Source organism: Silurus meridionalis, chromosome 10 (genome assembly GCF_014805685.1).
Source record: "Silurus meridionalis isolate SWU-2019-XX chromosome 10, ASM1480568v1, whole genome shotgun sequence".
Taxonomy (NCBI): Eukaryota; Metazoa; Chordata; class Actinopteri; order Siluriformes; family Siluridae; genus Silurus; species Silurus meridionalis.
The window spans coordinates 21,382,804-21,407,255 of record NC_060893.1 but is presented as its reverse complement, the minus strand read 5'-3'; the positions used below and the strand labels follow the sequence as shown (position 1 = coordinate 21,407,255).

The 24,452-nt window shown below is 38.9% G+C and overlaps 1 protein-coding gene across 2 annotated transcripts in view; it reads left to right on the top strand.

Annotated features, from left to right (window-relative positions):
• LOC124392541 (zinc fingers and homeoboxes protein 2-like) overlaps positions 1-24,452 on the top strand; it is a 51,396-nt gene that overhangs the window by 1,682 nt on the left and 25,262 nt on the right. For both annotated transcript variants that reach the window (XM_046859677.1, XM_046859676.1), the window contains one exon: positions 11,129-11,294. The gene's annotated coding sequence lies outside the window, so the exon portion shown is untranslated. The remainder of the gene's footprint in view (positions 1-11,128; positions 11,295-24,452) is intronic.

Genomic DNA, 24,452 nt, shown 5'->3' with positions numbered 1-24,452 from the left:
TAGTTTTTTTTCTGGTTATATCTATTGGGTTATGAGAAGACAGGACTCTGGTCAGGTAATGAGTGTGTATAGATACATGACCGTTGGACTGGCCTGATGTTTACAGGTCAGGGGGATTAGGGTATTATAGGATAGGTTTTCCTGCACAATTTGCATTACTGTAAAGCTGTTTATTTTCAACCGAAGTATAATCAGGGTGAAGTTCTGCGCTAGGATGGTTGGGGGGTTTGAAGTCCCAGGAAAGCAAGAGTCACTTTAATTATTGTAAAATGAACATCTGTGTTTCAACTTCTTTCCCACTGTATGTTGCACCAAATCCTCCTGATCTTGGTGTTAGTGAGCTTTAGGTTAATCTCTATCTAATGCGCTCTTCCTGACTACAATTGGAAGACCACTCAGTGCAGCTGAGGATGTTCTTCACATGAACAGTCCAAAGATCCACGAGGTTACTATGTCTTGTTAAACTCAAGAACCATAATGATTTGGACTGTAATTAATAGAAACAGTTTGCTACAATTGCTTACCATTGGCATGAACAGTTTTTGCATTTGTGTCCATCAGTGAACAGTTCATGGCCGTAATTAGAGAAAACTATAATGAAAAGACATTCGGGGTCTTCTAGATGAGGATGGGTTCCACTCAAGGTATCTTCATCATGCCATCGAAGAAAGTTTTTCCATGCTGCCGTCGCCATTGGCTCACTTATCAGAGTCGAACTTATAGGGACTGGTTTCTAAATGTAAAATTTTAAATTGATATTTGTAAATTACAGTCGAATTGATGCAATGGCGCTTCAGTCTTTTGGTTTCTTACATCACTTAATCTGTCCACTCTGAACAGATCAGCTTCCAAACCTTGTCAACGCTTTCGCCAACATCTCATTACCGATGATGAAGCTTTATTTAATGAAGATAATCCTTTATTCGTCCCACAGTGGGAAAAAATGTGCAAATATGAAGCAGAAACAGTACAAATACATACAGTACAGTGTATTGATTCAAAAGAAAAAACAATAATAGCAGTAGTAGTTACACTATCAAACAAACAAATTGCACCAGGGTGAACAATGAACATGGCTGAAACTGATATGAGCGCTTGTTTTATTGAGTTTTTATGCGCTACCAACAATACATTTCGTTTTATCGCATATGTTTTGAGACTGTTTCTATTTCTTCTTTTGTTAAAACCCGTCTATGGTGTCAGAGCTGCATACATTAGCTCATGTCTCCCAGGAGTAACGATAAAAGCCAGAAACACTAAAGACAACACCAATATTTCACTATAAACACATTTAATGGGTTTCAGGGTGGAGTTTTGCTTTAAGCAAAATCACTTAGCCTCAACGGCACGGCTCTGTGTTTGGATTGGATCCTCGCTTGTACACTGCTTTGGATAAAAGTTTCTGCCAAATGAATAAATGTAAATAATCCTCTACAGGCTTGCACAACACCGCTGTCACCACTCTGACCTGTTTCACGGCCCTCAAAGTTTTAACCGAGCACCAACGTGCACCCATATACTGCTTCGGTTTTGGGTGGAAGTCAGAAAGAAAAACCGGGTGATTTCAAATGATTTGGATTATCACTTTGGCGTTATTGTAGGGCGTCTCTAAAATCGCCACAGCTCCAGGGTATGATCCTTTCTTCATCCTTTCTTTAGAGTTTTTGTGAATGTTCTCAGGCCTATGTGGGTTTTCTCTGGGTTCTTCAGGATCCTCTTAACCCTCCTCAGAAAAGTTTAGCTTACTCTAAATAGCCTTTATGTGTGTGCATGAAGAACTGTGTTGGCCTGGTGTCCCATGCGCTCGTAGGATTGCTCCACAGAAACTATGACCTAGTTAAAGCACTTCCTGGAGATAAATAAATAAATGAATGAGAGGATTATCATTGTGGAGAAGTTCTTGTTGAATTCAAGTGGTCTAAACATCAAACTGAGTGTGTTCACCTTTTTTTTTTTTTTTTTAGTGTGAAATAATGGAAAATAATGTGTTTTCTATATATACAGTATATATATGGACAGAACATTGGGACACATACATTTTTCAACCATATGTGCTTCTTCCCCAAACTGTTACCACAAAGTTAGAGGCACACAATTGTACAGTACCTCCTTGGATGCGGTAGCATTATATTTTCACTTCTATTGAACTCGGAAAGTATTGATGACATTATAGCAGGTACTAGGGACTGAAATGGGATGTTCAAAAAGCACACCAATCTTATGGTCAGCTGTCCACAAACTTTTGTCTATATAGTGTATCATGGATATCCTGAACTTTTTAAAAAGATTTTTAGACCAATGCTGAATTGGGGAATTTGGGGTTGATTTTAATATTTTACTAGTTATTGATAAGTTTTTTACTTATATTCAGTGTAAGATAATGTCCATAAAAAGAAAGTACCAGTAAACCCCTTACACAGCTTATTTTTAAAGCAGTGCTGACATCTTTATATATTATCATACGTAGATAATATCAGAAACGTCTTCAAATATGATTATATAAAGTCCGCTAGATACAGCAGTTAAATATGTTCGAGTCAAATCAGTATTACTTATTACAGTATTACAGCACTTTCAACAGTTTTTCTTGTCACAAAGCAGAGACAGAAAGAGAAACAAGCCTTGAGAGAAACCAGACTAAAAAGAGAACCTCATCCTCATGTGTGTGACACCGGATAGTGCGATTTATAAATCATTTCTGTATAATATATAGTCAGAAAGTGCCATTACGGTGGCATATTGTACGTGCATTCAGCTCCGTCAAATCACTGACTGCATGTAGGAAACTTTATACATATTTCTATGCATAAAGTTATACAGGGTAAACCCCAGCCTACCTCTTTAACATACTTGGTGTTCGAGGCTTGTAGTTACTTTATGCGTTCCCCCTAATGGTTATGTTTTAATGTATCCCGGGTGTGACAGATCTGGGGAAAACTGCATTTTCCTGTTATGCAGCATGGTCATGGAATAATTAGCAAAAAAAGATTTAAACATGATTTTTTTATTTTATTTACAGCAATTGAATCATTTAAGCCTGTCATGAGGAATGTGGTGAAGGTGTGTGAGATTTTATATATATATATATATATATATATATATATATATATATATATATATATATATATATATATAAAAAATATTTATTTATTTATTTATTTATTTATTTTTAGTAAGAGACCTGTGTGTGCTTAAATATTGAGTTATGCATGACCACCACCTTTGCCAGGTCGCTTTTAGAAAAGAGAACCTTGATCTTAATAGGACTTCAGACAGACAGACAGACAGAAAGACCAGTGATGAATAGCTAGCTAGATAGCTAAATGACAGACAGACATATGATAAATAGCTAGATTGATTGACAGACATGTGATAAATAGCTGCATAAATTGAGAGACAGACAGACAGGTGATAATAGCTGCACAGACAGACAGACTGACAGACAGACAGACAGACAGACAGGTGATAAATAGCTGGATAGACAGACAGACAGACTTTTATATATATATATATATATATATATATATATATATATATATATATATATATGTATATATATATATATATATATATATATATATATATATATATATATATATATATATATATATATATATATATATATATATGTGTATGTACATGTACTGAGTAAATAAAAGGTATTGTACTTTTGAACATGAATGAACTCAAATGCACCAAGGTTGAGTTGGAAAAACCCCTTTTTAATCTCACGAGTCATTCACGATCACATCGTTTGTCAGAAGAATCGGTTTGAACGTAACTTACACAATGATTGATATTTATGTTCAACCCCAACTCCAAAAAAGTTTGGACACTGCGCAAAACGTGAATAAAACCAGAATGCAGAAGTGATGATTTGCAAATCTTATAAACTCATATTTTATTCACAGTAAAAAAAATACAATACCGTGGATAAAATGTATTTTAACGAAAAAAAAAAGGTCATCTTGAATATGATATTTGTAACATATATTTGTAAAAAAAAAAAAAAAAAAAAAAAAACCTGGGACGGGGCAACAAAATTCTGGAAAAAAGTAAGTATTATTAAAATGAAACAGAGAAACATTTTGCAATTAATGAGGTTAATTGCCAGGAGGTCAGTTGGATGATTGGGTATAAATAGTGTATCTTAGAGAGGCAGAGTCTCTCAGAAGTAAGGATGGGCAGAACTTCAACAAACTGTGAAAGTCTTCTAATACAAATTTCAGAACAATGTTCCTCAAGATCAAATCGCACAGTTACACAATTACACACAGTGTCGAATCTTTTTTGGATTTGGGGTTATATAATATGACTTATGGAGACATTGTATATCACATTCCAGCTTAAAATGTTAATGTCTGGAGTTTTTCAGAATGAGTTCCTGTGTATATTAATACTCTATGAACTTCCTATTTCTTCAGCGACACAATTCTGTCCTGAGCTCTTTGCTAAAAGAATCCTGAAACTGCCTTCTTTACATATTGAACTGACAGATACATGACCTGGAGTGCACTTTTATCTGTTCCAACTATAATATTATGTCTTTTGGGAATGATCATGCTTTATTTTCATCTGCTTTGTTTTGCAGAGGTGTAAAGAAAATACAGAATTAAGGGGTCAGGTTGGGGTGCAGGGGGTTTAGGTTTCAATTCCAGCTTTAAGAATGCATTAATCTGTACTTTGCGTGAACTGCCATCTTGCAAAATTGTGTTGTTTACATACTGCCGAGCTTTTTTTTTTTTTTTTCTTTCTTTCATGAGGATTGTGCAAGTCAGGCCAGAGTTGCCAGAAAGTGCAAGTCAAGAGCAGCACGTACACTTTCCTTCTCCGAGCCCACTAAAACCTACTGGCTGTGTTTCCGTGCTCATCGTTATTCGTAATTAGTCAAGCGGTAATGACAGGAAGAAGAAGGAGGGGAAGAGAGGGGGAAAAAAAACTCGTAAACGTGATAATTAGTTAGGTACAGAATCCTTGGTGATGGATTGAAAATGACAGATGAGAACTTTGGGCCAGATAGGATTTTTTTATATCCTGTAACTCCTGGGAAAGAAAAAAAAAAATTCGGAATTGGAAAACCGAACCTTCAGTATAATGTCATGTGTCAGGTCGCGAATTTGCATAAGAGGAAAGATTAGGTTTAATGAAAGTGTTAGGAATTGGGACATTTGGGGAAACGGTGGGTTTTTCATTTCGAATCTTTTGACACCAAATCCGCGGTGACGTAGATCATCGTTTCTGTCATTTGTTTTAAAATTAGCCGTCTCTGTACAGCACCGAAAATAAAAAAAGTACTTGTTAACAGTGTATGTATATCATCACAGGCCTAATTCTAATAATACCCCATTTGTGCTTGTTGTAGTAACCACTCCAGACTCTAGGCCTTATTGGGAGTGCATGACTGGAATGAGATGTTTACATGGCACATTCTGCAGCTTATAGTCTAGCGCTAGCACTAGCATGGAAACACGGACACTTGGCCCTCTTTCCTCGTCTCCTGTCTGCACCGTTGCAAAAGCTGAAACTTAAACTACTTTTCTTTACTTTCCAAAAAAAAGGAGGCTTGTTCATTTCAAGTGTTTGTTTATTGCAATTTTTTCTGTTTAGGTCTTTCTCACACGCTTTCGCTCCCCTCTTCTTTACCCCGGGTGTGAGATATTTGCTGTATGGTGCGTTGCCAGAATCGTAGCGATGAGCTGCCAGCCTCGAGAGATTGTAGAGCCAGAACACCTCCTTAAAAAATCTCTCGCTTTGCTCAGGACGAGCGAAATCTCCTCACCCCAATCCTACGTCTCTTTGGTTTTACTTCTGATATGCTCTGATTCTTGAGCTTGAATCTTGTAAAGATTCAGGCCATGTAGGATTGGGGGAAGGTGCACGATTCGATATTTCGAGCAACTCCAGAGCCACGATGCAGGAGAACAAGGTTAATCTGCGTATGCTAGCTTTTAATTAACGACATGGTAGCGGTGTTGTTGCTGTTACAGCCCTGATTTGGTCAGATCAGACCTTGATTTTGTTTCTGCTTTCGATTCCGGTTTGACCTTGACACACTGAATTTGGATGTTTAAAAGTTTTCAAGAAGATCCACACGGGGTATCCTGGCTAATCACGGCGCATCGATTTGTTCCTATATTTAGCTGAGTGACGTAGAAATCTGGAAGCTTGTATCTTTCTAGCCAGCTGATGCATGCTACCGTTGCAGGAGATAACACCACATGTCTCAGTGCCACTGGCCACAGTCAAAGCCATGAGGTCACACGCTGGATAACGGCCACTCTTACAGTCTGCAACAGCTGAATCGTATACTGCCTCCTGGTTTTTCCATCGCAGGGTGTGGGATCTCTGCTGCAAATCTCAAAGTTTTCTACTATTGTTCCTCTTCTCCTGCTCTATGTTTAGAAGGATAGAAGAAGGAAAGGTGCTTTATACTTGTCACATGTACTTTTTTTAACACCACAGTCAAGTTCATTCTTTTCATATCCCAGTGATGTCAGGGTCAGCCATGTTACACCACTACTGGAGCACGGAGGGTTAAGGGCCTTGCCCAAGGGCCACAAGAGTGACAGCTTGGCGATAACAGGGTTTAAACCCTGACCTTCTTACCAGTAATCAAGAGCCTTAACCACTGATAGTACTTCTTTTCAGGCTGAATCTGTTATTGATTAAAGGACACATCAATTTTCATAATTTCATAGTTACATTTAATGATAGACAGACAGACAGACAGGCGATGATGGGGTTTGAACCCCTGACTTTCTCATCAGTAACACAGAACCTTAAATTCTGAGCTACTACTTCCTCTATTCTATCCATTCTTTATTCGAATGGGTATTTTTGTCTGACCGTGTGTTCAAAAAGTAACCACTACTCTACAGGTGCTTCAGTTTTATGTTTTTTTTTTAGTGTTCCCCAGAACTCTGTGAGGTCAAACTGAACTTTTCTATTCCCGAATGAAGAACAATAGCATGTCCCTGAACTGAAAAACATCTCGCTTTCTGTCTTGAGAAAACAAACATGATGGTGACTGTTACTGTTTATATAACATAAGTGATAACAGAAACTTGTTTCACAGCATTTTATGTAACTATTAAATAAAAAATAAAATGGGGGGAAAAAATGAATTGGAGAAAAAGTATGTTCTTTATTAAACAAATACAATTATACTTGTAGTCAAGTTGGTGTAAGGGGAATAAAAAAAACCCACACACTTCAAGACTTCTGTGTTTTTGGAAAAATAATCAGCTTGTAACAGTTTGATAGGTTTGGCTATGACAATCTAAAAGAAAAAAAAAAGTGGGAGCCTTTCCAGTTTGCTCATTTGCTCAAATTCTGTCCCGGCAGCAACCTGGAGAGAGGTTCCTCTGCCATTTGTAGTTCAATTGTTTAGCATATTAAACCTCATCCATCCTCGTTCAGGAACCTCGAATTCAAATCTGTATCGGTTCAAAGTGACTTAGAATTGAGTAAATGGAAATGGCAGGCGAAACAATGGGACAGTGATAACACTTAAATAGACCTCAGTAGTTCTACAGAGCAAGTGTGTGTGTGTGTGTGTGTGTGTGTGTGTGTGTGTGTGTGTGTGTGTGTGTGTGTGTGTGTGAGAGAAATCGTATCTGTTTAGTGAATGGCAGCTCTTTGTGCACCACTCGGGCAATACATCAGCACCGAATATGACTCTGCTGTTCTTTTGCTTTGCCCAGTGATGACATCTTCCAGAGCAGATGTTTCCTCATCAGTAAACCATGCCAGGGAGATTCAGGATTCACTGCAAGCTCATAACCCATTATATGCTAGTTTAAATTTGGCTAAAAACATCTTTCTTTCTTTTTTTTTACCCATTTGTTTGTGTCATGTGAGTATTACTGGTGAAAATGGAGTCATTAAAATGCTGTGTATCAGTAGAACTTCCTGTCCGTTCTCGGTGGAGTTTGGTGATTGGCTGAGCTGAAAGTTTTACAAGTTAAAACTGCTCCCTGGATCAAATCAGATAACACTGGACGTGGTACACTGAATGAGAGACACAGAAATATATAGACACCTACTGTGAGGGGAACATCCTGAGAAAACATGGACCTACCTTCAGAGAACATGCAGAGCAACTCGCTGTAGAGAGAAGTCTGAGCTCAAATTCGAACTAGGAACCATTTAACTGTGTTGAGGCAGTGCTACCCATCTGATTTAAAAGATACTAAATTCTAAATATTTTAGCCAAAGATTTGTGGACATCTGGGTGCTGGGGTTCTTTCCCAAACTGTTGGCACAAAATCATTTTCTTTGGAAGTCTCTTTCCAGTGTTGTGTGCTTGATGTGGAAAAACCCGAACGCCATAAAGATACACAGGTCGGAGTGGAAAATCTTGAGTACCTTGCTGAAGAACTCTGACCTCAACCCTAACTTGAACACCTTTGGAATGAACTGGAACACACACTGAACCCCAGACCTCCTCAATCTCCTCAACATGAACGATTTCACTTATGCTTTTACAGCAATGATCACAAATCCCACCATGTAGTCCCCCAAAAATCTAGTGTAAAGCCTAGGAGAGTGGATCTCATTGTAACCGCACGGCAGGGACTAATTCTCTTCAACTGGAAACCACTCTGTGCAACTGAGAATGGTTCCACATTAACAACCTAAAGAGCCATGAAGTTCCTGAGCAACTCAAGAACTTTGAGGATGGATTCTACTGAACGCAGCTCATATTTATCACTTTTCTGCTTATGTGGCTGCATCCGAGTGACTATTTCTTAACATTTTGATTCAATTTGTATTCCCAACTCCAGTGGTCTCTTAGAGCTCACGCAGCTCAGCGATGCTGAGTAACACGTGTAACGCAGCATGTAGTGTGAGTCATTTGAGTCAATTCCGAATGAAAAAACGAATACAAATGAATGCAACGACAACTAAGGGATGCTGTTTTAGGAAAGTACTCACCTCTATTCCTCTAAATTGATTTTAATGTATCAAATAATTGAAACGTTCTTGACATCGTGACGTCGTTCCCACACGCTTCCCTGGTAGTTACGGTACTCGCGGATTACGGATAGGACACGCAGGCGGCGTAATCGGCCTCACAGAACTGTGTGTTCTCGCAAACCGATAGCAGTCGAGGTGATGATGCATTACACATTGAGGAACTTCCTAATTGAGTCAGTATCAGGTGTTAGTCATTATGAGATGCAGCAATCAACACTGTGTGTGTATGCGTGTTGGGAACATGTGCTCTGTTTTTAATTAGATATTTCAAAGAAACAAATGGCGCATGACCGGTTTATTCGGAGTGAACGATTTTGTATTGGTCCTGTATAGAACTTCTGAAGGAAAAATAATGGATGTGGTGGAAATTCATGCTGATATGATGATGATATTATCTATAATGACATACATAGGTGATTTATTTCTCTTCGCTTTTTCCAGATTCTAAAGCTATTTTATCCTACAGGTGTGAATTTGTGTGTATTATACTTTCCTGTGATTAGGGTTGCAAAATTTCTGGAATTTAACTAGATATTTAAAACTAGATATTTTTATTGAGAATTAATGGGAATAAACTGGTAACGTACAGAATTGCAGGTTAGCCTTTAACAGAGAACTTAAATGCAGGGTAATCGTTGTTAAAGCCACCAGATTTAATGCAATTTCAGTTAAATTTCTACCTGCACATTCATCAATCACATGCACACAGCACACTTACTCCAAGGTTATTGAGGTCCGTATATCCAGTTTGCATTCCTTTATAACATATCACACTATTTCTAGAATCTGCGCACAAATATTAGTGTGAATTACATAAATGTACATTTTAAACTTGTGCTGCATGTAAACAATTATACTAACAGTCAAAAATGTCATTTTTTTATATTGTTTTAGTTTGTATGCATGTCAGCTTATGAGCAAACAAAATGCTTATATTTATGTTTGTATATGATAGTTTATATCAATTTCCCAAAATTTTAATTCCTAAAATTTCCATAAATTCCTGGTAATTTTCCAACTTGGAATGTTCTTAAAATTCCCCAGATGAAGTTCCCATAGAAAGTTTCTGGAAACTTACCAGAAGTTTTCCACCCCTTTGCAACCCAACCTGTAATATCGCAAATATCATATCAACTGTAGCCTTTAAATATCTTTGAAACAGGACTTTTTCGAAGACGCGTTTCTGCTCGCTCTGGTTATAGAATGGTGATTTGAGTTAGTGAAGATGCCTGGAAACGGATGCTGATTCTTCTTCAGGCTCAAGGTGGCTCCGAATGCAGAACCGACACTCTGGGGATGTTTTTATTTATTTATTTTTTGCACCATTCTGTGTAAACTCTAGAGGCTGTCATGTGTAAATATCCCCAAAAAATCAGCAGTTTTCTCAAATTCTCAACTGGTCATGCCAAATCACACTTTTCCTAGTGTTCCTCTGGCTGATTTCATGCATTGGTCACGTGATTAGCTGACTGGAAGATTGCATGAATGAGGAGGTGAAGATGAGGCACTGGTGTAGCATTGACATGACCCATGTCTAGTTGAATCATCGAAATTTCCTCCACTTTTTTTCTGTCAGGATGAATTTTCTCGATCACCTATTCACGTTTTATTTATTTTGTATGATTATTTTTTATAATGGTCAAAGTTCAGCGTAGGGTTCGCACGTGGGGCTTGACGATCGAGGGGGGGTGCAGGATTTCGCTTGGGATGAACCACACGCCGGTTCAAATTTCCCCACGTGTTTTTTTTTTTTGCTTTTTTTTTTTTGTTTTGTTTTTTTCGTCGAATGAGATCAGGTTCTCGGAGTTCACCAGAGGCCGAGTCGGTGTTGACTTCTAGCTGAGTCGCTGCGTGAAGTGCTGCGTCACTGCTCGCTGATCAGCGTTTCAGAACGCTCAAGCTCGCCAAAACTGCAGCGGTGCTCGGCTTCGGCATTCAAATAACCTTGCCAAATCTGCCATGCCACACGTTTCCCAGGTAACAGCCTTCCGGTTTCTTGGCAAACACAAAAGCGTAGTAGTCTCAGGGCCTGTCTAGGAGAGGGGACACACACACACACACACACACACACACACACACACACTCTTACATACACACACTCACACACCCACATCCCCTCCTCACTGCTGACATTTTTCTCTCGTCTCAGATTCCAGAGAGCTGCAGGACCAGTGACGGAGACAGAGAGGGAGAGGGAGACAGACTTGGTGGCGTAGTGAAGGAGACAGACATCAGTGGACACGGAAAGAAGAACGTGCGTGAGGCGCTTCAGGAGGCCTCGTCGTAGGGGAAACCCTCACCGTCGCAGAAGTTCTGTGAGTATAGGACGGCGTTTATTTATTTATTTTTTCCCACTTCTGCCCGGTTTTCATTGGGTGCCGATGTTAGGGGTGTGGCCTGCGGGAAAACACGGAGCACAGCAAGTGGCGTGGGTCTGTTTATTACCAAGACGTCAGCTGCTAAACACATGAGGGAGTGGGCTACGTTTATAAACCACATACGCTACATCAACAGGGATCACATGCTTTATGTGTGTGTGTTTGTCATGTGTTCATAGCTTGATGGGGACCGAATATCCACGCAAGGACATGAAAATCTGATCGTTTTGCCCTTGTTATAATCCCCACAAAGTATCAGTGCTCGTTTTCCAAAACCTGCAGCTTTTATAAAAAAAAATTCTAATAAAAAGAGCAATAAAATATTTTTTTGGGGTCTTTATAATTGTCACTTAAGTTAAAGTTAGAGCTCGACTTAGATGTTACATAAGGTTAACTTGCTGCATTAAATAATTATGATAATGGATTGTCCTCTCAAGGACAGGGTTAGTTAGTGCGTGTTTGTGTGCGTGTTTGTGTGCGTGCACACACTCGAGGGCTATCCAAAATACATTTGAATTTTAATTATGATAAAATAATCATTTGGATGCATTTGAATATTAATGATCCTTAACTACTGCCAGCATTAGCAAAAGCTCTAAACCACTGAAGATGAAAATTGGTTTCATTTCTTCACCAGGAGACAAAAACAATACGTTTATTTTAATAATTTATTTAATTATTGTGCATTTATTCATAAATACGTTTATTTATTTATAATAAATACACCATCTACACTATATGGACAAAAGTGTTGGGACACCTGATTTTTCCAGCCATATGTGCTTCTTATACACACTTAAATAGGATGTTTATAGGATGCAGAAGCATAAAATTTTCCCTTCACTTGAACTAGGAGACCAGCATGACAATGTTCCCATGAATCTGAATGGACCCCATGTATTGGAGTGGAAGAACTCCTGCTATTGCCCATTGGGATGAATGTGAACACCAGACCTCCTCACATTACCTACATCAGTACCTGACTTTGCTAACACCCTTGTGGCTGAATGAATCTCCGCAAAATTGTATAGTCGGGTGTCCACATACTTTTGCCCATCTACTCAAAGTACCTAAGCCAAATTGACGTTCTATTCACTATGCGTACACACTACATAGGGTGTTACATAATAGACCCTACGCATTTGATTTCAGCGTATTATCGGCGGTTTTTACTCGAGACTACGTTTATGACACAGTGCCGAAGAGAGGTCCAGGCTGAAAAAGGATGTTCATCATCATGGAGTCTAATTTGGATTCCCCAGCATGAGCTGATCACTCTCATTAGAGCTGTTTGCCCTGTAGGCTCTCTGCTGGGTTCGTGCACATTTTATTCTCTGCCTGATCTCAATATGTGCGCAATGGGCTGTTACTCTTCCACTAAAGCTGGAACATGCGAAGAGGAAAGCGTGTGATAATTGAGGGTGTGTGCGCATTTGTGTGTGTGTGTGTGTGTGTGTGTGTGTGTGTGTGTGTGTGTGTGTGTGTGTGTGTGTGTGTGTGTGTGTGAGAGGTAGAAAGAAGAGGGAGAGAGCGATGTGAGAGATGAGACTTACCATGTGTGCCTCAGAGCACCAGTTTTCACTCTGGCTAAATCAGTCTCCACATCTGACTGATCACACACACACACACACACACACAATGCTGAGCTTGGTCTCAGAACGCCGCACTATAAGAATAGAAAGAGGTTGGTAAGCTGATATTAGCAAACGTATCACATGCTGGCTGTACGCAGAGGGCCATAAAAAGAATGAGTATTTACTGTAAATTCTGCCGATGTGTCTGAGGACACCTGATGGAGACTTGGAGGACTTTCTTTTCCACCTTTTTAGATTTTCTTCATGATGGTCTCACCGAGTAAAACAAGGCCACACATCATAATATCCAGATCACCATTTATCAACTTCTCTTCCCTGGATGTTGGTTTCATTATTGACAGACTTTGTCTCGTTAGCAATTTGCGAGCAAAGACCACAATTACTTGTCATATCATTATACAGATTTGTATTTTGGTTTATACAGCTGCAATAGCTGAAATGCCCATGCTTACGGTCACAAGTGCTGCACAATGGCGTTCCGTGTAGCATCGATGCTTCATAACCTCAAGGTTTAATACTTACCTCAGGTTATTGTCAGTATTGAGTTTTACATGTTCTTCTCATGTATATGCATATTTATGGGTTTCATGTAGGCTTTGTGATTTCCTCCTCTCGTAACCATACTAGTAGTTTGGTAGAAAAAAAATCGCCCCTAGGTGTGAATGGTAATCTGGGATTGACTGGAGTCCCATCCAGGCTGTATTCCTGGGATCGATGCCAGATCCAGCACATGCTTCAGTCTGACTCAGCGTGAGCCTTTCATGGTTAAAAGCTGGTTTGAATGTTCTCTTTACCCTGTAATAAAATCAAGAGAATGGACAGACCATGTGTGTATGTACCTAGCTAGCTGGTTTACTTAGAATTCGACTCAGGAATGATGTTCCGCTTTGGTTTAAGACTTAAATGGGAATATTCCTCTTGCGTCCTTTCATCAAATGCTATTATCAAAGCTAGTTAGTACTACTGCGTCTATATACCCAGTTTTAGCTATAAAAGAAACTCTTTTCTATAGGCAAGCTTGCAGTTTGTGGTAGTGATTAGATTGGTTCCTAACTGCAGGTACCATTAAAAATACATTTTATGGCAGTTTATTTATTGTTTTATTTAGTTCCTTAATTCAATTATCATTTTGCATTGACTTTGAAACTGTGCCTCGAATGAAGTTCAAGCATTGAGACTTGGCTAGAAATTTTAGGTAGCATAAATTAGAATTGCTCCAGCTAGCGATCTCAGCAGTCTGTTTTTTGTCGATTAGAAAAATAAACAAATAAGTAAGTAAATAGATAGATACAAATTGTGTTGCAAATGCTTATACATGTGTTGAATTAATTGTGCACTTATGTTCAGCCGACTTGAAAATAAACGGATTTTGGCTTTCGCATGAAAGTGTAAAAATGTTGGAAATTCGGACTGAGAGTGTTACCCAGTTGTATTATTATTATTTTAAAAGATTGGATCTCGCAATAAATCATTCCAACTGAAGAGAACAGGAGTAAAGAAATTGAAATAGATTGTGTTTCCTCGGCTCTCCAGCACGTCACATCATTAATGCATTCAAACAGCAGCAGCTACTCATTCTGTGTTGCCAGATCAGTCAGGATCCCACGTTTGGGCCATTATCAATCGCCTCAAGTTAAAAACTGGGGTTAGGCTGAAAGCAGTGAGTGAAAGTAAATATTGGTTTAACCTTTTGCAGGTTATAAACAATTAATTGTACTGAGCAACTCTGCCTGTTGTGCCATGCATGTGTGTGTGCCAATTCTGCTGGAACACAGCTTAAATTTCAACGTTTCACCACCGTTTTTGCATACCTGCTTATTAGCGTTTCATTCTGCCCAAAAACCAGTGTGTCCTGAATTTTACTTCCAGGTTTGCCCGAGAATTTTCGTTTTTGATTTGGTTTTGATTCGCCACTATGTTAAATCTGTGCATATTGGGCAGGTTAGAGCTTGCGGAATCCTTTTAAGTGGATTTAATGAAGCAGTTTTTGGTCCGGTAACAATGGAGCCTTTCACACAACGACGTCACAAGACCATACATTTTCCATTTAGTCCTTTGGAACCCTAACCCTATTCAAAGCAACTTATAAAAGCATACAATGAGTAGGATGCAAATTAATAAGAACAACACGGGGAGAGAGCGTATGAATGCGTTCGTAATACGAAAGAGGAACAGTTTATCTATGCATTATCAAAAGCACATATGCAACTTGGGGCTAAGAATAATTTCAAAGTGCATTAGTTATAATAGAGAAACAGAAACCGCATTGTTCATAGTTGGCGAAAGAAGCCTTTACTTAATTGAAAAGGATAGAAGATCCCTGATAGGCATGCGCTGAAAGTCAGTCATAAAGGGAAAACGATGGTTCTGTCTACAGACTGAATGTTTAAATATAGTGGATAGAACAGTCACGGACTAACAACCCAGTAACGGTAAAAAATTTTGTCAGCAAAATTCACAAGTGTTAATACAATGCTTTCTGTGGAAATGCAGAGATCAGCAGTTCCACATCACAGACTTCTGGAGTCGGGGAAAAAACAAAACAAAATTACATCAAGTTTAGCGTGAATTTGCTTTATCATCCAATAACACAGCTGAATTGGCTAGATTGATTTCTGAAGGGTCAGACCTTTGTACTAAAACTCGTATCTGAAATATGTGCAGGCATGACATTTTGTTCAAAAGGTCCCCAATTGGCTACAAATTTTTATCACTCAGAAATAGTGCTATATTTTTGTGGTTCTAGGTTATCTTCGATTTACATAGTTTCATTTGGAATTTTTCATCTTCAACCAGTAGCTTAACCGCTCTTTCTGGATTGATTTCCATAGATCTGGTCATTTTTTTTTCACTCCAACACAAGAAAGATCTGAAACGTGTGTAGGCATCATATTTTTCCCCAAAGCTTCCTGACTTAACTATAAATTTGACAGCACAAAATAGGCGGTGTGGTGTGCAAGATTCCGTCTGTGGTTTGTAATGTTTATTGGTTACCATCTTGAACAGGGTACTACGCAAGGAAGTTGCCAAGAAACTCCCAGTGCACAGGAATCTGTGTACATATAGAACTTGATTGCCCCTAAATTAGCGAAATCAAAATTCACTGTTGAAATTGAAGGGAATGATACTGCTAGCTAACTTTTAATCACATTTCGTTTTGGAGTAATGGTATAATTTACTCCATTAAATGGATGGAATTGTAAAATTGTTCATTTTTGTACCGTCAACATCAGATTGACAGGGACTTAAAAACTAAAGACAGCTTTGCTACCCAGAAAGTACAAATGTAGGCATCATCCTGAATGTATCACCAAAGAAAATACTCAAATACTTACGGAACATTAAACTGAAGGACTCTATTTAACCGCTGAAATCTGCCGTAGTTAAAACCGTGTAAAATGCTGTAACGTCTCATCGTACCCACCTTGATCCTGCCATCTCGCAACACAACTTGAGGGTTTGCGGATACTGCACTTGTGGATGATATGAGCATTTGTTAGACTTCATAGTCACAGGAGTTGCGCTACATCTACACTAATCCGGATAAATTTGAGAATGGCGTTTTCACCTAATCTGCATTCACACTTTAATTTTCCCTGCTTTTATTTCCTTTCTGACTCTTTGAAATGCAGCGGAAATGACTAATAATGCATCGTTTTGTATTCACTTTGGAGTGTTTTTTAAAAGCGATGTTTTTTTTTGACTGAAAACGTCATCTCAGTGTGGACGGAAGGATTGACCAGAGAGAAAAATATGGAAAAAAAAAAAAAAAAAAGTATGGCCTCAGATGAGGCAGTGCCAGTCATTTTGAGGTACTTAAGTGGTTGAGTTTGACCCAGAGTTACCGTCACATTAGCTTGCTTATTGTGGTGTCAATGTAGGCTTGCAGTTGCTAAGATCACGTGAACCAGGTTGCGATGATCCAGTAAGGGCAGAATTGGTCAGAAGAGGCAACCCTATCGGCTTTTTTATTGTTAAACCTTCCAGTTGCTTGGACCAGGTGGTTCAAGAACAAGAATATTATAAACTGATTTGAAAAATTAACTTATTCAACGCAAGTACTCGCTTTATCTCAGTCAGGGATGCCATGAATCCAGAGGCTAACCTGGGATAATGGTGCAAGACAGGAGTCTAGTCAGGATGGGCCATTAAAATTGTCAAGTCAAGTTTATTTCTATAGCGCTTTTCACAACAGACATTGTCTCAAAGAAGCTTTACAGAATTTTAACAGAATGGTGTGCATTTATCCCTGATGAGCAGCCATGGTGACTGTGGCAAGGAAAAACTCCCTTAGATGTTATGAGGAAGAAACTTAGAGAGGAACCAGACTCAAAAGGGGAACATTTAACTCAACATTTGCGATCATCATAGATCCAACACCAGCTTCTCCATGCCAGAGCCTTTAAACACTCAAGGAGGTCCAATGTCAAAACTCTAATTGGCACTGGTACGTCTCTTGATGGTTCGGGAAGTTTGCGAGTTCGGCATCTACTTCTTTAAGGGTCCACAATCTCCATAAGGTGGGACGCGACTGGGGCTGGAGCAACCTCAGGATGTCTTGGGATGGGTAAAAACATTCTCATTTACTCACACAATTTCTCGAAGTCAACCCATCTATCTACATGTTTTGGACAGACGAAGAAAACCGGACAACCCTGATCGAACCCATGTGGAAATCACAGATGGTAACCCAAGATTAGACTGAGACTCAGACTTATTACCGTAGAGCTGCCACATACTGCCACAGAGTTATTTTCTTGTATAAATCAGATAAAATCTATTCACTGCATTGCTACGAAAGATGAACAAACAGGTTTTGGAGCAGTTTGAAAGGTTTAAAGAGAGCACGGCTCAACAAAGGAAGTGAGACAACAAAAATAGCAAACAAATTAACATGTTTATAAAGTGTTTGAAAGTAGTTTCCAATTAGAGTTTTAGTTTAGAATTCCAGTTAAAGTTTTGTTGGACTGATGAGGATCAGTATTACCATTGTGGAAAGTAATCCAAATAATTAAATAAGTCTCGTGTGTGTGTGTGTGTGTGTGTGTGTGTGTGTGTGTGTGTAAACCTAAAGAGCCATGAAAAGACAGTATTGCATGTATCCCGATTCTCGACAGCTCAGAGAGTTGCTTGTGTAACTGATGCATCTCAGCCAGCGAGAGGGCGGATGGGTGGGTCGAGCTTTCGGGATGGAACGGACGTTTTGAAAAATTGATAACTCTGCAGAAGGCATCCATTTCTTATCTATCCACGTCCATTAAAGCGCCGATTAGGATTTGCCAAAAGAGCTCAGTTACTGCTGTGAGTTTATGAACAGAGAGCCCAGAACTGTACAGTAGGTCCTGCTTCATTCTCATCTATTAACATTGATGATCAAAGACTAAACGTTTTCAGCATAATGAATGGAGGTCAGGTTCGGGTCGTTGGAGCACAGTGCCCATAAAACCCGAGCTGAACTCATTGTGTTTGTTTGCATGCAGCATTACTGATCTGCTGTGTGTATCCTTCGGTTCCTGTGGAGTCAATATTGAGTTTGGCAGCGACTGGAATTCCTGTGCTGCTAATGTGCTGTAATAAATCCGGTTGGATGAGGAGGCGGAGGTGGGCTCCTCTTCACTCACTTTATTTGTTCAGTGGAGCGTCGAAGAGGCTCGGCCCTCTACTTTGATTGGCTCTGATGAGCGGTGCATTGAAGCCGATCCTAGATCCAAAACTAGAACTCTCTCAGCTGTTGTTCTAGCCAAGCAAGACACAGAACAATAATATGATTCTGGTATGCTTTATGAAACAATACTATACAAGACCTTCTGGAGTTTTCAAGTACAAGCCAACACCCAGGGTTCAAAGATTTCGACAAGGAGGAGTATGGTGGAATTAGAAAAAGAAAAGCTGAGTTATGGAACAGAATGGGGTTTCTGTCATTCTTTTGCTACATGAATGTACCTTTTGTACTGCTACAAATCTTCAGAACAGAACAGTAACTGTAGACATTTCTATGACTGACCAATACTTGTGTTCTAAAAGTGTTGGCTGTAGACCAATACTAGGCATACAGGTAGCTACAATTGCCAGCTCTGAAAAACACTGGAAGCCTCAGGTACAGAACGTAACCCAGATCATGGAATATTTAAAGGCAGGCCATTAGAATAGTTAGCAATGAATCAGTGGCAATCGACACCTCTCATGCATATAACCATACCCAGGATTTGGAATTGTTCACTGTGAAAAAGCCTAGTTAGGCAACATTGTCCACGTTCTAGAATATCAAGGACTGCCCAGAGTTTGCGTTCTCAAATTCTTAACCATAGACCATATTCCGAAACAATATTCCCAACTTGAGACCAATATTAAGCTGCAGTCTTTCTAGATCTTCTTCATGCAAAATTTCTACAGAATTGTACTGTGAAAATGGGTGAAAATAATCTGATAATGATGTATATAAAATATACAATGTGTTTATACCAGACACCTTTTTCATATTCATTGTATATCTATTTAAAGCTGTGTTGTATAAAAGTAGTAAATACTTCTTCCATATTCCATTTTCTGAAGGGGTCACGCCAGGACGAATCAATCCGAACCTCTGTTGGTAACATCTTCATGTGATAGGAATTCACAGGTCAGGGTTCACCAGACTTGAACTTTGGAATGCAGAGAGATGCAAAACTTCTTCATAATGTGCATGCATTTCCAGGGTGCTTGTCCACATGCCTTGAATGGCTTCACTGGAACAAAAGATTTTGCCTAACTCTTTAATATTTAGAAAAATACCCATATTCTAAAATACTCAGGGACAGACCGGTACGGTGAAAATGCAATTCTCAATACTCAAAATGCGGTGGACGAAATACACAAATCATGTATTTGAGTTCAAATAGAAATACAGTAGGTAAAATATTACTCCAGTAAAAGTGCTGCCTTTATATTTTTACCTGAGGAAAAAGTACAAAAGTATTTCCCTTCAAATGTACTTAAGTATCCAAAGTACTATGATTTATTACAGCTGTAATGTTCCTATTAGCATTTTTGCATAATTAACTAAGTTTATGTGAAAAGTCTCTATTAACAAAATGATATTAATGAGTCAAACACTTACTGATATCTATTAAAATTATGAGCCCAAAACGTACTTCAAAAATATTACGCGAATAAGGCCACGGGTGTTTGGAAAGTTGAAGTCTCTTCCATTATTTATTCCTCTCAAAATGTTCTGCTTGCTGTTGAACTGACACTGAACTTATGTTCGTGCTAAGTAGATACCACCAAGCAGCAATCAAAACAAGTCTACCCTTACTGGTGGCTTGCGGTGTGTTTGACCAGTTACGTTTTTATATTAAAAAAAGAAGATATTTGACTTTGAAATGTAGTAAAGTAAAAAAAAAAAAAATCTCCCCAAATGGAAATACTTCAGTAAAGTACAGATATTTATATACACTATTTCTGTTTTGCCCTTTAGTTTACATTTTGTTAATTACAAGGTATACTCCAGTGCTAAGTTCTCTCTTACACACTGTACCTTGTAGTATACAGTGGGTTTACTGGCGGCGCTATTTTGTGTTTTGTGTATTTGTCCTACACTCTCTTGCGTTGTCTTGCACTGTCTTGTGTTGCACTGTTTGCACCAGGTTGCACTTTATGTGGCGAGGACACTTATTAGTCCTCAGCTCTTGTGTTTTCTGTTATGTAGCTTCATGCTAAATGTACCACCAGGGTTCTGGAGGAACGTTGTTTCATTTCGCTGTGTACTGCATCAGCTTTATATGGTTGAAATGACAATAAAAGCTACTTGACTTGAGATGCGTGAAAGAGCTACTTAAATACAGTAACGATTTACATTTACTTTGTAACTGTCCATGTCTGCTACTCGGATATCTGTGGCAAAAGAACCGACTCAGGCTCTAGAATATTCAGGGTCAGACCAAATATACATTTCCACTATTGTCAGCTAAAGTGCTCAGAAATAGTTATGGAATCGTTAGCTATAAAACTTTAAAAAGAACGCCCGAGTGTAACCTGTAATTGTGAAATGTATCTGTTTATTTGACCATGTGTGATTAGTAATATATTGTCTTTTTACTATTATTACTATGTGAATAAATACATAAAAAAAAAAGTTTCCAATGCTGTAAATGAATAAAACCCACCACTGCATAATGCTGCATCTGCCTGCTCAGGGTCAATGTGCTGGTTAAATTTCTGTACATGTTTATTTATTTTGGGGGAAATGCTCCTGCCAAATCTGTTAGAAATTAATGCAGACTGTAAACGAATAAGTGCGAGAGTGGGTTTTTAAAAAAACAGCCCCATGCGGTCTCTAGTAGGAGATGCGGTTGAGGACCTGGCCGAGGCCATGCTGACATTCGCACACTTGGATTTCGTCCTGTATTTTTCCGCTGCTCATTTTTAATTAAACTGAAAACCTCTCCGATTGACGGCCACGCCCACTTTGGGTATCGGCATTGGGAATGCAGATAGAGATATTCAGAGCACTTTTGCTGCCGTTGTGTAGTGTATTATTTATGATATATATTTCTGATTTTGTTGGCAAGGGAACGGAATGGGTGTGTGTATTCTGAAATCCTGTTATGTATGCCGAAGTTTGCACATCGTTGTATTTCAGTGGATGATTACACGTGTTTTAACTGGGACAAAGCGTTATTCTGCGAGACATAAAATATGTTTAGAAGCCGAGGATAACCTTCAGCTAACAAATACACGTTATAGTAGCATGCAGGTGACACGCTAGTTGGCTGCCAACTTGATGGTTTTTTTTTTTTTTTTGTCAATTGGCTGATATATAAAGTCAGGCATTTATTAACAAGGATTTTATTTGTTTATTTATGTTGGCATGTATTCATTTTGGTTCGAATTCAGCCAAGTTGCTAAGGAACTATCTCATGCTGCCCTTCACTCCCCTTCTTGTTATTCAGAGTTGCTCTCTGAAAATTATGTTAAACTGACACCAACGCCAAGAATTTTTTAAAATAATGACTGTTGCTTTTGGCTTGTGGAGAAGTTTCATGTTCATCAGTGTTTCTGGCCACCATGTTGCATCTCCTGTGCCAATCTCAGGTCAGAGGTTCTGCCAGTCAGCTGTCTCTGTCGGAGAGATAAAAAGTAGTGAGGATTTTTTTAATGATCGTTTTCTTCAGGGGAATATAAAGTGGCTCGATTTTGCCAGATGACCCAGTTTAGTTTAGCAACCCAGTTCAGAAGTTTGCACATCCAGGCAAGGGTTGTGAGCAGCGCGCTGATCCAGAACCCATCTGCAAAGCGCCCGTTGCCAAATACTATTTGATTACGAGTGCACAGAAGATTTTTGGAGCAATTGAATTTCAGTTTGATTTTCAATTTGCAAATGGTCGACCCAGAATTGGATTGTACTGTGGCAAATGTGTGTTTAAAGCTGATCTTTATTTCGCAAAGCTATGCATGAAATGAAAAAGAGGGAAAAAAAATACACCATTGTGGTCTTGTCATATTATAAATCCCAGTTAGTGAACCCTTCGTGACGCATCGTTAAATGTTGGCCTCCGTTATTAAAACCGGAATGATTTCCATTCGTGTGAATTCGTGTGAATGTTGTGAGTCATAAAGAACCTCTCATCTGGAGCGTCACAATCACAGAAACTCATCTGGAGCGTCAATATCGCAAGAACCTCTCATCTGGAGCATCTGCAGTTGGTCAGCGTGATCAAAAGCGCACAATAAAACATTTATAAATCGGTTAGAGCCGTTGTTCTCGACGTGGCCTCTGTCAGATCATGCTTACAAGGAAGTACAAGGAAAAGAGCTGTTCATGTGATGCAAAATGTTTTGAATCTACATTTCATTCCCGTGTAGCTAAATCCAAGTTATTTGGGCAAAAAGTCCATGAAAAGCTCATGAAGATGAAGGGGCGATGAAGGGGCGCATTTGCATAATGAGGCAATTTATTTTTTTTAATAATTGGAATGTACTGATGAACTGAACGTTTTGCGGTCATAAAGAAGGGGGGGTCGACTTTTTCGCAATTGAAAGGTGTCCCTTGCTACAAAAGAGAGTCCCTGGATTAGTGAGTTAATTTCCATATTTGTGTAATGTGCCAGTGTTCAAACCGACAGTATTGCACCGGAGTGTAAATATTCTCTTGTATCACCATTTAGGACTGGAGGAATAATAGACACTAAGCATTGTATGAATCACAGAAGTCCGAAGCCGGATACGTTTTTTGGAATAGGATTAGGCTCGTGGGACAGCTACGAAACGTTTTTTTGGGATTCCCGAAAAGCAAAGTGTGCTAATGGGCAAAGGAATTCATCTTTATAATGGATGTTTCTGTTTATGCAGGCCGTTTTCTGCATCAGCTCCGAACATAGAAGTTTGATTCGTCATTAGAGGATCCTTATCGGATCGTATAACTTGCATTTATCGTGTTCCAGAGTGTATTTCAGAGTATCGGGATACATTAAAATAAATATCCTGAATCTATGTATTTTACTAAGGCTGCTGTTGTTGCAATGTCCATTGTTAAAAATGCTATACAGAAAAATAAATATTCTTAGATCAATCCTAGACTTCCCAGAATTCTATTTAATTCAATTCTATTCCATTCATTTTTATATGTATAGCGATTTTATGAATGGACATTGTCTCATAGCAGCTTTGCACAGATAAAGTGGTAAAAAAAAATGTAATAAATTTTGCCATTTAGCAGATGCCCTTATCTAGAGCGACTTATAACTGGACAGTAGAGGGTAAAGGACCTTTTACAAGGACCCAGAATTTGTATCTTGATGGTGAACTTGTGGCCTTCAAATCCAGAGTCTAATGCCTTAAACTCTAGGTATCCAGGATAGTTTCTGAATCTACTTTGGAAATTTATCTTGAAATGCTTCCACACAACTTGACAAATATAAAAGGCTGCAGTAATGTCATCTGATTTACTCCTTAGGAAGCATTTCATTCTGGTCCAAAGTATTCACAGTAGATCCAAAGACTATCTTGGGAAAATTCAGTTTTATTTGTAGAGTACTTTTAACAATGGGCATTGTAACAAAGCAGCTTAAAGAAATATGTAGATTGGGGATATACATTTACAATTCATAAATACAAGGATACAGTCCTGGAGTAAACACTGGATTGGGAAGTGAACCCTTGAGCAAGGACCTTAACCCATCTGTAAATATAAAATCCCTCTGAATAAAGATGCTTTATACTTGTCACATATACATTAAAGCCCAGTGAAATTCATTCTTCACAAATCCCAGCCATGTTAAGAAGCTAGGGCCAGAGTGCAGGGGCAGCCATGATGCAGCACCCCTGGAGCACTGAAGGTTAAGGGGCCTTGCTCAAGGGCCTGAGAGTAGCAGCTTGGTGATACTAGGGATTAAACACCCCCGATCTTCCGAGCCTTAACCACTTAGCTACCACTTTCCCCTAATAGCGTCTGCCAAACGCTATAAATGTAAATATCCAGTCTATCACAATGCATAATACACATAGAGGCAGTTTAGTGTAA